The sequence below is a fragment of the Pinus tabuliformis genome, chromosome 4_1, assembly GCF_031772625.1.
Source record: "Pinus tabuliformis cultivar Carrire ecotype Pingquan chromosome 4_1, CPIR1, whole genome shotgun sequence".
In the NCBI taxonomy this organism is placed as follows: domain Eukaryota; kingdom Viridiplantae; phylum Streptophyta; class Pinopsida; order Pinales; family Pinaceae; genus Pinus; species Pinus tabuliformis.
The window spans coordinates 429,027,259-429,045,058 of NC_142303.1; positions in this window are offsets into that span (position 1 = coordinate 429,027,259).

The window sequence follows — 17,800 nt, forward strand, 5'->3', positions numbered from 1 at the left end:
ATCATCTTCTTTAGAAAATACCTTTATCTTGACAGCTGTAGTAAAATTCTTAATGACATCAAAGGGATCGAATTGTCTCCCTGGAAATTTAAATAGTTGTAGACTCAGCATGTTGTCTACTTCTTTGAATGCATGACCTAAATCAAACAGTGAAAAGGCCCCACAGGCCATAGGAAATTGCGGCCAGATGACCTTCTTCTTGTCTTTCAATTCTTTGCTCATTCCTCCCACCCCGCAGGTCTGGTAGGAAATTTCTCGAGCCAATAACTTATCAGGAACATACAAGGGTAGCACATGAGGGGAAGCAATGCTTCCAAATACTCTAACATAAGTGAAAAACTCTTCTCCAAACCATCTTCTGACAGGGAGAATATCAACTTCCGCTTTGGGGGAAAATCTTGGGGCATCCTTATTATACAACATTCTGTGAAGAGGTAACATAACTCCATGACAAATTCTGTAAAAATACGGGATAAACTTGGAATCCCACAATTCCTTATGGTAAATGTGAATGGGCAAGGGATTCTGTATAGTCCACTTCCAACCCATTAAAGGTAATCCGTAAACAGAATAGATTGCATCCATAACATAAGCAACTAAAAAGAAAGGAGGATAAATCCTCTGAGAGGGAGTTCTTTTAGACCGGTAGTTCCAAATGGCCGAGGCTAAATTATCAAACAATATCTGGGCCCAATCCATAATAGTGGTGTTAGTGGCCGCATCTAATAGGGGTAGCCATTCGGATGAAAACTTGTTGATGTCAGGCCTTCCAAATAGCCTACATAGCATAACAGCAGCAAAACAATATGGGGAGGAGAGGGAACCAGTACTGTACATACCATGTTTGTATTTTTTCAATGGCTCTTCCTTTGTCGACCAATTCTTGGTGCACTTCACCAAATCTTCGTTTTCTTTGGCGAACTTCTCCACAAACTGTTTGTTGTAGCTTGCCTGCGACTCTGGTAAATGATACATAAGCCTTAAATCCTTGTGGGGTGAATGACCCAATGAGCTCTTGGCTTCGAGACTTGAATTGTCTGTCTGTTATATCAGTGTTGTCCAATACCCACTTAACCATGTCTGTATATGGAAGTATCTTAGGCCTTGCCACTATTCGGTGCAGGAATGAACATGCAAGTTCAGTAATTGATGCTTCAGATGACCCGCATGAGTCTGCTGTCGCTTTAACTTCCATAACTCTGGGGTTTTCTTCTTCGAGTAGACTGTACATGCCTTCCCAAGTGGATATGTCGACATCTCTGGTACAGGTGGTGTCTGTGAATAAGGGTGTCATCTCTTTTTCCTCAGCAACCGGAGCTTTTCCCTTCTTTCCCATTACGTTTTGCACACTGCTGTGTATATTATTATGCTTGCCGCTCCTGCAAGTTTTCAAGTAAAGAAAGAATAATGGTAAGAGATAAGGTGACGAGAAAGCTCTTAATTCCGAAATCATATCAAATATATCACCCTACGTGAAACAACCTTTTGATCAGATCTAAATCTTATCTCATAAATGACCATCAATAAACCACTAAGTTGACATTAATGCACATAACTCAGTATCGGATTACGAGAAATATTTCATTGAAGAATGAGCCCTGCCGATCTGCGATAAAGCGATTTTGCGATTTGCTTCACAATATCGCAGGTCGCAATATCGCTAATCCTCTTCGTTAACAATCATTTATTTCCTTATGCGACCACGAGATGCAATTTGCGAGATGCTTTATCGCATATCGCAGGATCTGGATGTTTTATCTTAGGTGGTACTTGTGGCATATGAAAGCTGCGATGTGCAATGAGTCTTTAAGGCGTGTGATCTCGTATCGTCGCGTTTTCGCAATTTCGAAAGTTTGTTTATATGATGTCCTTCATTACCCTTTTGCGATGCGATGTTTTATTGTTAAGAGAATGATTTTATTCGAAACTTATCATAAAACTTAAGTTTTTTGGGTTTTGCGATGTTTTTCCTAAGTTTATGATAGTGTGTTTTATTCAAAGGGAAATATAAGTGCTAGTTTTTTTATTTTTTAGAAGGGTCCCCCATTTATTTAGTTTTATTACTAATACTAAATAAAAAGGGGGGTTGTTGCTGGCCACAACAATTGGCGATTCACTAGGAAGAACCAGTTATCTCTGATTATCTTTTGAATTTTCTAAAACTTCCAAAACAGAAAAGTTTTCTGGAAAATCAAACTTTAATATAGAAATATAAAGTGCATCATGCTTTTAGCCGTTAATGGTAGTTTGTTCCTTCCGTGCTAACTCTGATTATTTTCTTCCCAAAGCTAGTCATTGTATTTACATCAGCCACTACTTAGTTTATAAAGATAAAAACAAAGACTTCTCTGTAGATCAATTTTAAGTGTGCTCATTTGTCGTAGGTAGAGCCTCTGCTACCAGCAGGTGTTCATAGCCTCGAAAGGGTTACCTGTTACCCAACAATGATCCTGTATCCTACTTGGAGAAATATACAATTTTCAAAGATAAATCCAGATCCACACTTATTGCTTTTGTTTTCTTTTAATTCTTAAAGAACAATGTCTTGGTTTGGTAGCCAAATTATGACAATGCCATTCACTTGATTTATAACTTTGCTGAACAAGCTAGCTCGTGATGAGACCCCTTGTCTTTTGATTGCAACAATCTTGAGTCATTGCCCTGTTTTGGTATGCAGTTTTGGCAATGTCAGCAAGTTATAATATCTATGATCATGATAAGTCGGCTCGTGATGAGACCTCTTATTATTTAAGTCTATAGTGTATCATTGGGTTACTCCTTGAAACTCGTAATTCCCTACGTGGGGAGGAAGTCATTGGTTCCTTAAGAATATCTCTGGACGGAAATTATAGAGTTTTTGAAGACAACTTTTCTACAGAGAATCTTCATTTTGTTATTGATGCTTTTCACGACTGATATAAAACAAATTCCCACGAAAGGTTGTTTTTATCAAAATTCATAAGGATGAATCTAGTAAAATTTTCAGGCTTGTAGCATTTGACTGTATCTTTCAATAATAATGATCGATTTTCCAAATCAGTTCTATTTATACAAGCGAATTTTTTTTTAAAAAGAAACACCTATCTTTTTCGTGAATTCCAAAGGTAACCATTTACAACCTGTTTTATTACCAAAATAAAGCTATAAACAATAATTTACAAAAATAGAAGAGGTCATCTTCTATGGAAAGTATTTTTTAAGGATCTGCCCATTAATAGGTAAAGATTCTCTTTTCCCTACTAAATCTTGCAACATGAAAGTCGATGGACCTATGATTTAAACAATTTGGAATGGTCCAAGCCACATTCGTTGGAATTTAGAATGCTTGCCTTTTTATTCGTGAGCCTTATCCCATTGCAAAACTAAATCTCCAATTTGAAAATCCTTTCTAGATACCATGTTTGAATCGAAGGAAGCCTTTACTAATGCTTGATGATGAGCATGTGTAATTTTAGCATGTTCTCATTGCTCTTCTAGCTTAAGGATCTGTAGTTGTCTTAGTTGTAAAGATGAAGTTGGTGTTTCGTCAATAAATTTAACTAAGGCCAAAGAAGGGATCGCTAGATGAGTTGGTAGAACTACTTCTTTCCCATAAACTGAATTAAAGGGAGAAGTGCCAATGGAAGCCTTTTGAGTTATTCGGTCTGCCCACAGAGCATACATCAAAGATTTGTGCCAATTTTTATGATTCTAATCAATGGTTCGCTTAATGATTCTGATTAAGTTTTATTCATTGATTTGGCCAACCCGTTCCCTTGTGCAGAATATTTAAGCTTAAAACCTCTTTTAAGCGCAAATTCAGTCATAACATTGCCAGAAAAATATGATGCATTGTCAAACATTAAATCAGAAGGTAAATCAAACCTGGTAATTATGAACTGATCTATGAAATTGATGATATGTTCAGCATTAGATGTCTTGAGACGAACTGCTTCTACCCATTTAGTAAAATAATATGTAGCTGTAAGGATGTACCTATGCTGTTTAGAAGAGTGAGGAACGATCTCACCTATTATATCCAATCCCCATTGATCAAAGGGTTGATCGATATTGACTGGTTGCAATGGCAATGATGGTTTCTTCTGTCTTCTGACAGCGGTTTGACAAACTTGACATTTCCTTACATAGCTATGTGCATCTTTAAATAGTGTAGGCCAATAGTACACACAAAATTTTATGTGCTGGAGTATCTCACGCATAATGTCCACCTGCTGGTCGATCATGGAGTTCCTGCAACACCTTTTTAGCTTCAGATTTCTCAAGACATCGAAGGAGAACATAATCATAATTCATCCTAAAAAGCACATTGTTTACGAGTTGATATTGCTTGGCTTTCAATCTTAGGGCTCTTTTCTTTGTATAATTCAGATTTGAAGGAGCATATCCATTTTTTAGATAAAATATGATATCAACATATCTCGATTCAATATCGTTTAGGCTTACCTCATACATTTGTACCTCTTGATTAGGAGATGATATTTCAGAAATAAGCGATGCTCCAGCCAACATCTTGCAAAAGCCTTGACCTTTTACAATATTTGCTGGCTTGATCTCAGCGTCGTATTCTTGTAGGGCAGTGACCCAATTTGCTCTCTTTTCACCCACGTCTTTCTGTACTAAGAGATTTCTTATCGCTGGAAATGGTACTATGATTTTTGTATGGGTTTTAAGAAGAAAGGGTCTAAAATGTTTGATTGCTTTGAAAACATTGTAAGCTTGTTTCTCAACGTCAAAATAATTTAATTCAACCCCTTGCAAATTTGAACTAAAGAAGGAAATTGAGGCTTCTGCCTTGTCTTTATTTGCTTGAGTGAGTATTGCAACATATGATTTCTTAGAGGCAAATGTATACAAAATGAAAGGATCGGAAAAATTTGGAGTTGCTAGGGATGGGGCATTAACAATCGCTTGCTTAATCAACTTGAATGCTTCATACTCTGCTTGGCCCCATTTAAAGAGTGAATTTTTCTTGATCATTGCTTGTAATGGTGAGACAATCCTTGAGAAGTCTGGAACAAATATTTTAACAAAATTAATTTGGCCAAGAAAGGATTGCATGGCTTTCTTATTATGTGGTAAGGATATTTCGAAAATCTCCTTAATTCTATTGGGATCAATATGGATTCCAGATTTTGACACTGTAAATCCAAGAAGTTTTCCTTCACTTAATGTAAAAAAGGACTTTTTTGGATTAAGTGAAATCCCATACCTTTGACAACGTTGGAAGATCTGCTTTAAGTCTCTGAGGTGATTACCACGTTTCTTAGAATATACTGTTATGCCATTTAAGTAAATCACCACTGATTTGTTTACTAATCCCTTAAATGCGATATCCATGGCCCTTTGAAATGTGGCGCCAACATTAATTAGCCCAAAAGGTATCTTTTGATATGCCTAAGTACCCCATTTGGTTCTGAATGTGGTTTTTAGCTGATCGTCAAGATGGACCAAAACCTGGTTGTAGTTGAAGAAACCATCTAAAAAGGACATTAATTCTGATCCTGCAACTGCTTGCAATATTTGTTCCATAGGAGGCAGGGGAAAATTATCCTTTTGGCAGGCTTTGTTAAGATTTCGAAAGTCAATACAAATTCGAATGTCTCTGTTTTTCTTTCTGACTGGAACCAAGTTGGAAACCCATCTAGAATGTCGAACGGGAAATTTTTTTTGGCTTTCAATAATTTATTGAGCTCAAATTTAATCTGACTTTCAAGATTAGGATGGATCTTCCTCAGCTTTTGCTAGATAGGTTTTTCATTAGCTATCATCGGGATAGTATGCTGAATGTTCGAAGTGTCATAAGTATTAAGTTCATTGTAATTCCAGGCAAAGACACTTTTATATTGTTTCAAGAGCCGAACAAAGGCTAATTTTTCTTCTGGGGCTAGGCCAAGACCTAGGCTGATATTCTGTGGCTTGGTATTCGTTCCTAGATTTACTAATTCATAATTCAGAGTTGAACTCTGAAGTTTTGAATTGGTAAACATTTTAAATCTGTCTTTCAAATCATATAGGTCTTCCAACTTGACTACAGATTTTGGTATGTCATTATTAGTGCTCTCTTGTTGTAACTGCTTGTCATGTTCGTCCTCATCAATTATCTGATTAGTTTAAGATCCTTCTGATGTCAGGAAACTTACAATATCAAGGTCATCGTTAAAAATTCTCCAGTTGGTAACATTATCAGGGATAGAGGGCCTAAAGATCAATTTGATTGAGAATCTGTCTGGGCTATAGTCTTCTGAGGGAATGAGCTTGGAAGCTACATTAGCTAGGAGGTCAGCACTAGCTTTTTGGAGTCCGGGAATGGATGAAATATTGAATGCTATAAAATGTTCAATCAGATCTTGCACTAAAGATTGATAATGCTTTAAATGACTTGATAGACAATGTATAGAATTTCGCACCTGTATAATAACAATCTCAGAGTCTCCAAAGACTTGTAGATACTTGATGTCTAGTCCAATTGCCTTGTACAACCCTTGCACTAAAGCTTCGTATTCTGCAGTGTTGTTTGTGCAATCGAACTAGAGTCTACATGTTAGCATAGTTTTATTCCCTTCTGGACTAACTAATACACATCCTGCTCTTGCTCCATCATTAGACTTAGATCCGTCAAAAAATAATTTCCAAAATAAAGAGTTATTTACAGGACTATCTACAAAATTGACACATTTAGAATTATCTGTTTGAGAAAAGTTTTCTACTTGAGACAAAACAAAATGTTCTAAATAAGGAGAAGTATGAGCATTAAAATTTCCTAAGAAAGAGTCAACAGAATAGTTGCCAATTATATTGTTGCTGTATGCTACAGGTTCATTTTATCCTTCCAATTCCATCACTATGTATTTTTGGTGTCTTTCTTGCTCAACCTTTATCTGATTTGGTTTACCATTGTAAGGGAGCCACATGTGTGACCATTCAGTTGCAAAGTATCGTGAAGCTTTTCAGATCAATCCCTAATAAGAATTAAACCATAAAATTCAGGAACGTCTGCAACTAAAATATCAATAACTTGACATACCTTTGGATTAGATGACAGCCTTATGGTAACTTGATTTAGTTCACTAATTACTTCAACATGCGATCGTTCTAGCTGAACTATGCGTACTGCAATTTTTTGAGGTTGGACGTTTAACTTTGCACATATTGTTTAAGGCAAAATATTAGATGAAGCTCTTGAATCTACTAAACAATTATGCAAGTTTTTATTGAAAATTTCGTAAGTAAGAAGGAATGGGGGAGTATGGGATTTTGACCTACCTCCAATTAAAGCAATATCATTTGGATCAACTTTATTTGCCATATTAGTTGGAGGTCTTCCCATCTCATGAGAATCTTGCGAGATTACAACAGCAGGCAGAGGTGCAACATGTATTGCATGTAACTCTCTCAAAAGTAGTTTCTGTTGATGCTTCAATTTGCTCAGTTCGTGAAAAGTAATGTTAGCCCTAGTCTTCTTCATGTCTTCAACGATATTATACTCCATCTCATCAGAAACAATGAGTGTTTTAGATGGAGTTGAGGAATCGGATTGGACTGGGTTTGTTTGAGTCGCTTTTGGTGATGATTTCTTACTTATGACTTTATCCTTAGATATCGAGCTTGCGATCTTCTGTTTAGAACTAGGTTGTGGAGGATCGAGTTGATTTCTACTTCTGGTACTGACTGGTGATGCCTCTTAATCCTCTTCGTCTGGAAGAATGAAATCCCATATTCCCTGTAACTCTACAACTTCATCTTCATCAATAGGTTCTTCATTATAAACTTCTTCTTCTTCCCCTTCAGATTCTGCATTTGTTATAGCATTGGGAGGCTTTGAATCAGTTGAAGGATTTTTTCTATAAGGCTTGTAGGGTTTCTTAGAAGAAGTCTCTGCTACTTGTCTTTTAATGTCAACCATTTTGTTAGACATGGTTTTTAGGACTTTCTACAATCCTTCTAAATCAAATGGGTCTTTTGATTGTCTTTTCTTAGGATCATCTCTAAAAGTAACCTTCTTAGATTTTCTTTCATCAACAACGTTTTCTTTTCTAAAGCTAAGATACGTTTTTCTACCGCTATCGCTTCCTTCATGTTTTCAGCCAATGTTGTCTTGGCAACTCTATCAACAAAGATCACTATGTTCGATGGTAAAGCGGATATGTACCATTCACTTCGAACTTCTTCGCTAGGCTTGGAAGTGGTCAGAATTTTATTCAAAATCTTGTTGAAATGCGAGTTAAAATCTTTGATAGGTTCTCTTGATTCAGTCTTTATATTCGATAGATCATTGATTAGTGTTGCTGTAGACCTATCATCACCAAACTTTGTCAAGAATTACTCTTGGAAAATGTCCCAACTAGTAATGGACCCTGATGGTAATGAAAAATACCAGGATCCAGCTGCTGCTTGTAAAGTATAAGGAAAAAGTCTAACAACAACGTCTTCATTTGTAACTCCATTTAAATTTATGGATAACATAAATTTGTTTATGTGTTCTTCTGCTAGCATGCCTACTTCAGGATTAAACTTGGGTAGCCATTTTTTAGGATGGACTGGTAATTGACTCAAGGGGGTAGGCATTGAGATTGCCCCTGGATTATTCCATGGGTTTTGAGCCATCGTTGAACTACTAATAGAGGAAAGTGCAGATGAAGTTCCTTGTGGTAGGGATGAGGATGTTAAAGTTCCAGTACTCTGATGGACAACAACTTGAAGTGGAGGGGTGGATGGTTGACTTTGCAATGGAGAAGTCAGAATGGATGTTGATGATGAAAGAGTCTCACTATCAGACCCTTGAGGTGACTTCCTTGCTCTTTTCCTTTTAGGTAGAGGTAATTCAGTTGGTTCGATACCAAACTTTTTGCTCTGTAATCTGGTAAGAGGATGAGAAGGATTGTATTGCGAAGTCACACTACCTTGAGATATTTCAGACTTTTGCGGTGATATGGAAAATCCTTGAAGTTTATGAATCAAAGACTCAACTTCAGGAGGTTCGATAGTAGATCTATCTGAAATGTTTGGGTTTGTGGCAGTGGTTGTTGTTTTCTCAACTTCTCGCTTAAGATTTAAAGACTCGAAATGCGATGGAGAAGTCGGGGGAGATGTTGAGGGCGATTTACTCTCAGAATGGTATTTAGATTTAGATTTACTAGCCATTCACAGTTCGGGCCCTCCTTCTAGCGCCAAATATGTTGAAGCCCCTGAAAATCAGGTCTACAACAAGGGGGATACCCACCCGGTCCGGACCTTGAAAGCAGCTCCTTTTCCGTTTGGGATGGTGGGTCCGACTGGGGATAATGGGACCAGTTTCCCAATTTGTGTGTGATGATAAGAATTGATGTTTCCCTTTCTAAAGATTTCTAAATAAAATGCTTTTAATCTAAGTCTAATTTAAAACATGCAATTATATTCTAATGAACAGAAACATCTAATTCTAAAACTAACCTAGGATTTAACTTTTCACTTATGCAATCTAAAATAGTTTCTAACAGCAATTGGTAATAAAGATCATTCAATTGCTACGAGAAAAGAATTCATTAAAAATGAATTGTTTCGTATAAGAAATTAGCCGAAACAATTGTGAGAAGCATATCACATAATAAGTCATTCATACATTAAAGCATAAACATAATAGTCACCATCGTACAAAAGTGTAAAATGATAACTCAAACATTCAAGCTTTCATATATAAACAACTGAATATAAAATATTACTTTGACACATAAGCAGAAATCATTAAGAGATAAAAGTACCGTTGATAACAAGTCCTACTCATGAGCTTCAGTAATATAGATTTATCTTCTCAAAATTCAATATCTACTAAGAGTACAGAGGTGCATTTTAGTAGTAGATATTAAACACAAATATTAATAAATCTCGTTCCATTCATTCATCAAAACCTCCCCCGAGGGTGCAAAAGTGCATGCTATGAGGAAGCATTTTTGACAAATTTATGGACCCCTCTCCAAATGCATGAGAGGGGTTAAAATACTACTAACTAAATACTAAAAATAGTTTATTACAAAAATATAGGAGGAGGTTTAAATGACCGTCCTCATCTAAGGCAAAAATAAATAAATTATAAAACTAAAACTGTATATGGAAATTAACTATCTATGTATATGTTCTTTGAGATCGCAAGCATTTAGCATCAGCTTGAGGAGCGTCGGCTCGCTGACCTCCAATTTTAGTTGTCCTCCGAAAACAAAATCGGCAAGTGCTGGCACTATCTTCTCAGCAGAATTTGTAAGGCACTTGAGAGTCATGCATTGACTGTGCGGTTTAGCCAAGTACTGCTAATAAGTGTCCCAATTCAACTTGGTTAATTTTTTAATGGACTCTGCCTTCTCCTCAGCTTTCTGTCTCCAATTTGTCTACAGTTGCTGCGCCTTTGGGAGAAATCTTGGAGCGGTTTCTGATATCAAGTTTGCTCTATGCAGATTTTCATTGACACAGTCAATGACATTGTTCGCCACTGTTGCTGCTTCTTCCGTTGCCTGTTCTGCCTTTTTGATCTGTGCATCCCACTTATGGAACAACATTTCATTGTGGGCTTCATTTATTTTGAGCAAGCCTGCTTTCTTTCCTTCCTTCGTTTCCTGCCAAATCAAATAATCAAAAATTCTTTTATCAATAAAATCATAATCGAGTCGCAAATCCACGACTTGACTTGTAATTTTATCGCTCATCTCACAATGGAAGCTCCATTGCAATAATCTTTGGGAGAGTGCCTCTTGCTGTTACAAGAGTTGATCGTTCAAGGCAAGGGTTTCTAAGACAACTCTATAATTTTGGGGTCATCTTTATGCATTTCTAGCATGGCCTGTAATTGATTTTCCTTTTCGGCCAAATTGCTCTGATACCCTAGCTGCATCTGTTGAAAATTCTGTTGTAATTTTTCTAATTTCTCCTCTGCTTCTCGGTTGGCACTGGCCTGCTGTAGCTGTTGTTGCAAAACTTGGATTTGTTCCTCTCTATCCTTAAGTAATAGCTGTACCTCAAACGCTTTATCAATGGTAGCAGAAGCATAGGCTCCTGCGATCTGGGATAACTTAGTCAAATTTTCAGTAGGGTCAGTGGTAGGGTCTCACCAAAGGACATCTAGCTGCTCTGCCTCAGGTGAGAGCACGCTGTCCAATTTCTGTTTCTTTCTTTGTCTTCTTACCACTGCCTTGTGCTGCGGACTATAAAATACATCTAGAGGAGGAATCTCCTCTATCTTCAACATGATTTCAGACGATGGGGTTATGGGAATATGCTCCATTTCTGGAGCATTGCTGACTATTCCAATGACCATATCTGTCATTGTCTGCACTGTACTCTCAGGTGTCTTCGTGTTCTGCTCTTCAGTATTAATCAATTCATTAAATGTTTCCCACTCTTTATCCAGCTCAGTTCTCACTGGCTTTGGTGGCTGGATGAGGGGAGGGGGAACCTTCACCTGTGGTGTCGTCAAAACCTGTTGCTCTGGGTGCTCTTTAGATTGGGTAGTATCTCTGACTGACCCTTCACTTTTATTATGGTCGCTCTCGGACTGTTTAGAGCGTTCTGGTGATTCTTTCCCAGACTTAGACCTGGACTTGTCTGTACCCGAGCTTCCACTTAAACTGACGCTGGGAGTTGGCTCCCTTATTGGTTCTAAGTGCAACTTATCCAAGGGGATGTTTGCTAATCTCCTCTCTCTGTAGAGTTTGAATTCTTGGAATTCTGTTGGCGAAATTGAATTTGAGCCATATGCAAATGTCTTTCAGTGTGCTTTTCTACTGGAAGATGTCATCAAAGAGATCATCTTCTTTAGAAAATACCTTTATCTTGACAGCTGTAGTAAAATTCTTAATGACATCAAAGGGATCGAATTGTCTCCCTGGAAATTTAAATAGTCATAGACTCAGCATGTTGTCTACTTCTTTGAATGCATGACCTAAATCAAATAGTGAAAAGGCCCCACAGGCCACAGGAAATTGCGGCCAGATGACCTTCTTCTTGTCTTTCAATTCTTTTCTCATTCCTCCCACCCCGCAGGTCTGGTAGGAAATTTCTCGAGCCAATAACTTATCAGGAACATACAAGGGTAGCACATGAGGGGAAGCATTGCTTCCAAATACTCTAACATAAGTGAAAAACTCTTCTCCAAACCATCTTCCGATAGGAAGAATATCAACTTCCGATTCAGGGGAAAATCTTGGGGCATCCTTGTCATACAACATTCTATGAAGAGGTAACATAACTCCATGACAAATTCTATAAAAATATAGGATAAACTTGGAATCCCACAATTCCTTATGGTAAATGTGAATGGGCAAGGGATTCTATATAGTCCACTTCCAACCCATTAAAGGAAATCTGGAAACAAAACAGATTTCACCCATAACATAAGCAGCTAAAAAGAAAGGAGGATAAATCCTCTGAGAGGGAGTTCTTTTAGACCGGTAATTCCAAATGGCTGAGGCTAAATTATCAGACAATATCTGGGCCTAATCCATAATAGTAGCGCCAGTGGCCGCATCTAATAGGGGTAGCCATTCGGATGAAAACTTGTTGATATCAGGCCTTCCAAATAGCCTACATAGCATAGCAGCAGCAAAACAATATGGGGAGGAGAGGGAACCAGTACTGTACATACCATGTTTGTCTTTTTTCAATGGCTCTTCCTTTGCTGACCAGTTCTTGGTGCACTCCGCCAAATCTTCATTTTCTTTGGCGAACTTCTCCACGAACTGTTTGTTGTAGCTTGCTTGCGGCTCTGGTAAATGATACATAAGCCTTAAATCCTGTGGGGTGAATGACCCAATGAGCTCTTGGCTTCGAGACTTGAATTGTCTGTCTGTTATATTAGGGCTGTCTAATACCCACTTAACCATGTTTGTATATGGAAGTATCTTAGGCCTTGTCACTATTCGGTGTAGGAATGAACATGCAAGTTCAGTAATTGATGCTTCAGATGACCCGCGTGAGTCTGCTGTCACTTTAACTTCCATAACTCTGGGGTTTTCTTCTTTGAGCAGACTGTACATGCCTTCCCAAGTGGATATGCCGACATCTTTGGTATAGGTGGTGTTTGCGAATAAGGGTGTCATCTCTTTTTTCTCAGCAACTAGAGCTTTTCCCTTCTTTCCCATTATGTTTTTCATACTACTGTGTATATTATTCTGCTTGCCGCTCCTGCAAGTTTTCAAGTAAAGAAAGAATAATGGTAAGAGATAAGGTGACGGGAAAGCTCTTAATTCCGAAATCATATCAAATATATCACCCTACATGAAACAACCTTTCGATCAGATCTAAATCTTATCTCATAAATGACCATCAATAAACCACTAAGTTGACATTAATGCACATAACTCGATATCGAATTACGAGAAATATTTCATTGAAGAATGAGCCCTGCTGATCTGCGATAAAGCGATTTTGCGATTTGCTTTGCAATATCACAGATCGCAATATCGCAGGTCGCAATATCACTAATCCTGTTCGTTAACAATCATTTATTTCCTTATGCGACCGTGAGATGATTTATTGCATATCACAGGATCTAGATGCTTTATCTTAGGTGGTACTTGTGGCACATGAAAGCTGCGATGTGCGATGAGTCGTTAAGGTGTGTGATCTCGTATTGTTGCATTTTCACAATTTTGAAAGTTTGTGTATATGATGTCCTTCATTACCCTTTTGCGATGCGATGTTTTATTGTTAAGAGAACTATTTTATTCGAAACTTATCATAAAACTTAAGATTTTTGGGTTTTGCGGATGTTTTTCCTAAGTTTATGATAGTGTGTTTTATTCAAAGGGAAATATAAGTGCTAGTTTTATTTTTATTTTTTTGAAGGGTCCCCCATTTATTTAGTTTTATTACTAATACTAAATAAAAAGGGGGGTTGTTGCTGGTCACAACACAACCATACTTGTGGAAGCGTCATGCTGTGTATGAGTCGAGGCCTCACACTATTATCATTACTTTGGGCGGTAAGTTATACAAGATATCAAAGGTAGCTTTTCCTATTCCCATCTCTTTGATCTTTGATAAGAAATGCAGTAAGATCATCTCCCAGACCAAGAAATTTCTTTTATTTTTTATTTTTTCTCAAAGTAAGGGGAAGATCGTGACAACATCCATGGCCCCTGTGAAGGGTTCCACCGTGCAGCACGAGCAGGTGGATAAGGTCGTGGAAGAATACAGGGACATCTTCTCCTTGCCCACAAGGGTACCTTCACATTATCAGGTCAAGCATTCGATTGATTTGACTCCTTGAGTGCCTTAACCCAATGGGAAGATATATCACTACTCTATTATGGAAAATAAAGAAATTAAGCGATATATTCAGGAGTTTCCGCAAAAAGGGAACATCCGACCAAGTTCCTCATCTTATGGGAGCTCGATTGTACTTGTACAAAAGAAGGATGGGACCTGGAGACATTGCATTTATTATCAAGCACTAAATAAAATCACTATTAGGAGTAGGTATCCAATCCCATAGATTGGTGACCTTATTGACCAACTCAAAGGGGCCAAGTATTTCAAAAAGATCGATTTAAAATTTAGTTATCACTAGGTTCTAATAGAACCCATAGATGTATGGAAGACGACCTTCAAATCTAAGGAGGGTCTTTTTGAGTGGTTGGTCATGCCTTTTGGGTTGAAAAATGACCCTGCAATTTTTATGAGGTTGATGGATGACATCTTGTGGTCCTCTACCAACTCATTCGTGGTTGTATATCTGGATGAAATCCTCATCTTTAGTAAGAGTTGGTAAGAGCACTTGCAACACATTCGATAGGTCCTTCAAGGCCCATGGTAACACGAACTATGTGCCAACTTGGAGAAATACACCTTTGGCATGATCCAGGTCCAATATTTGGGTTACATCATTAACAAGCAAGGCGTGCATGTGGATCCAGCTAAGATCCAAGTCATTCGGGATTGGCCAGCCCCGACCACTCTAACAAATCTTCACAAATTTTTGGGCCTTGCCAATTGTTATCATTGGTTCGTGTTGGGATTCTCTCATATCACTTGGCCTTTGAGTCAAGTTACCAAAGGTGGAGCGAAATCAAAGATTTTCTGGTCTGAGTCCCAATAGAAGGCATTTGTTGAGCTGAAGAACCACCTCTTATCTGCACCAATGCTCACATTACCAGACCCGCAATAACCATTTGAGATTTAGAAATATTCATCTGAATATGCTATTGGTGCAATTCTCACCTAGCAAGGGCATCTGATAGCATATTACAATGAGACACTTTCCAACACAATTCTGAAATACCCCACCTATGATAAGGAGATGGATTCCATCATGCAGGATTCCCAACAATGCAAACATTACATTCTGGGAAAGGAGACGGTCACCCACGTAAATCATTGACCCCTGCATACAAAGCTAAGGGAAGTTGCAGAACGATCTCCATCAAAAGTGGTCCACATATTTTCAATAATTCTTTTTGAATATTAAATACAAGAAGGGAAACACCAATCATGTTGCAGATTTCCTTAGTCAATCCCCAGTTGCAACACTGATCACTGTTTGCAACTCTTGTGGTCACAAGACCTTTGGATGGCCCCAACTATACAAAAATGGTCCAGAGTTCACCACCACATACCAGATGCTAGTGGATGGTAAGAAAATTCCAGACTTCCACCTCCAGGATGCATTATTATGCTACCTAGGCCACCTTTGTGTTCCTTCAAGGGAGCATGCCAAGATGATTTGGGAGGCGCACTACAGTCGATCACATGACACTTTGGTGTGGAGAAAAATGTGGCCATACTATAGAAGTATTTTTATTGGCCAAATCTTTGACAGGATGTTGGAAAATACACTAGATCCTGCACTGCTTGCCATCACTAAGCCAACCATTAAGAAGCAAGGCTTGTATACTCCACTTCCTACTCCTAGTTGGCCCTGGGAATCTATCTCCATGGACTATATGTCTGGCCTTCCTTCTACCAAGCATGGCAATGATTGTGTATTTGTGGTCGTCAATTTTTTTTTTAAGATGGCCATATTGGCTACTTGTAAGAAGAGTATCACAGTAGAGGCCACTGCCAAAATCTTCTTTAAACTAGTATGTGTACATTTTGGGATCCTGCAGACCATTATATGAAATTGAGATAGCAGGTTCCTAAGCACGTTTTGGTCCAGCCTTTGGTCATTTTTGGACACCAAGCTCAACAAGTCGACTACATTCCACCCCCAAACTAATGGCTAGACAAAGGTAGTCAACAAGATGATTGTGCACATATTATGCATGTACAACTCTAAGCATCTCTGGACATGGGATAAGAGTCTTCCCTATGTGCAACACAACTATAATAAAGATCTCCATAGCTCAACTAGTCACAAACCCTTTGAAGTGGGCCTGGTATTTCAACCATTATGTCCCCTTGATGTTGCACTGCCTTTTGCTACTACACAGGAAGAATCTGAATCTGCCCATATTTATTTTGAAGCTGATAAAGCCACTGGGTTTATTAAGCGCATTAAACACATCCACCAACAAGATCCTGACATCTTGGAGAAATGCAATTCCAAATATAAACAATGGCATAATCATCATCGAGTGCCCCATAAGTTTCAAGTGGGAAACAAAGTTTGGTTACATTTGCAGAAAGAGCGCCTTGCTAGAGCCCATCATAAGCTTCATCCACTCTGATACGGGCCTTAAATAATCACCAAGGTTATGAGAGACAATTCTTTCTATCTCAGTATCCCCACATTCCTTGGCTTGCGCCCTGTATTCAATGTGGACCACCTTCGACCATACATTCCACCATTGCTAGAGACATCAAACATTGCTGAGCAGTTGACAGCAACAAATCTCAACTCAGACTGCATTGAATAGGCCACAATTGATCAAATCATGGACACATAGATAAGAACACTCATAAACAGAGGATCCAACTATACTAAGTTGTTAAAGCTGGCCAGCCCTTGCACGAGGGAAAGTGGCTCACCAGGGATCAAGTTTAACAAAAAAATCCCCATCTCATGGAGGCACTCAACACAATGGGGACCATTGGTTCTTAAGGGAGGAGGAATGATCCAGGTGGATATTTGTGGTCACTTAGCTATTCCAATTGGATGCTCAACAATGTTGTTATCGGGAAATCTAGTGTCTATGCAGAGCTGCTAGTCCCACTAAGGCTGGTAGCTACCTTAGAAACAAACAAACTAAAACCACTTTCGTTTTCCTTTATGAGAAGTAGATAAGAGGGGAATAAGGGAGACCAACCTCTGTCTTGCGTTTGGTTCCTTGCTTGATTCCTCTCCCTTCTGATAGATCTTTTCCACTCGCTTCCTCGTTTACCTAGCTTTAAAGAGCACTTGTAGAATCAAAGCAGCACAACACTATCCAAGAACATAGATCTATTACCATAAACAATATAGGACTAGATATATATTGACCACACAAATGCATATATCGTCAATCATACAAGAATGTGGAGGAAAACTTGAATAGCTTTATTAATAATCAAGAATAGCAAAGAGGATTACAACCAATTGTTCTGACCCAACATCATCCTCTCAGCAAGAAAGCCCTTCTTCACCTCATGAAAAGCTTAGATCACCCAACACTATGATGTTACACTAAGAAACCAGCAGCACTTCCTTACAAGATACAAAATTCCAGCCTCTGGATCTCTGGGATGAGGGATCCATATATAGATGTTTGTAAGGGGGGTGAGTCAGCTTTTGAGATTTGATTAGTGTCCTCTCTCTAATAGTTCTTGATTCCACTTGGAGATTGATGATCTCTTACTCATCCCTGCGCGAATGCAGAGAGGCAAGTGTCACAGGAGAAGTTTATGGAAGATTCCATGA